Here is a 648-nt window from a genome sequence, read left to right as displayed (position 1 = left end):
CCCCCCCCACGTTATTATGTTATCCTTTTTACTCTTTAAAATAAAATAAAATTTAAAACTTAAAAAATAAAATAAAAAATAAGAGTTCCCAAAAAACTACCACACCAGAAACACATCTAAAATATTTTATTAGAGGAATTCTATCAAAATTTTAAAAGATAATCTAATCTTGAAGCGTAAATCCTGAAGTACTTGAAACAGTGTCGTTTAGTGCATTCATTTCCTATAGCTATTGTAACTTACTACCATGAACTTCTGGCTCACACCAACAGAAACTCACATTACATTCTCACAGTTCTGAGGACAGAAGTCCAAAATCAAAGTGTCAGCAGAGTTGATTCCTTCTGATATAGGAGAAATATAATTCCCAACCTGTTAGCTGTCAACTGTGCCGGGTTCGTGATCTCACAACATGGAGGACTGAAGTCGATGAAGAGGAAGTTAGGAGAGTTTTACTGGAAATAAGGAAAATAGCTCTTGGATTCCAAGGAGGGGTCCCAAATGGATGGCCACCGAGGCCCTTTGTCAAGGGTATTTTATACAGCAAATCACAAACACATCCACAAAATGGGTCGAACTGCGATCAATGGGATTACAAGTACAGCCGCTAAGTTAACACTGATCCAAAAGGGAAACAAATCACATGAC

This window comes from Chinchilla lanigera, unplaced genomic scaffold, assembly GCF_000276665.1.
Source record: "Chinchilla lanigera isolate Chin_1 unplaced genomic scaffold, ChiLan1.0 scaffold00008, whole genome shotgun sequence".
Taxonomy (NCBI): Eukaryota; Metazoa; Chordata; class Mammalia; order Rodentia; family Chinchillidae; genus Chinchilla; species Chinchilla lanigera.
Note: the sequence above shows the minus strand (reverse complement) of the source record.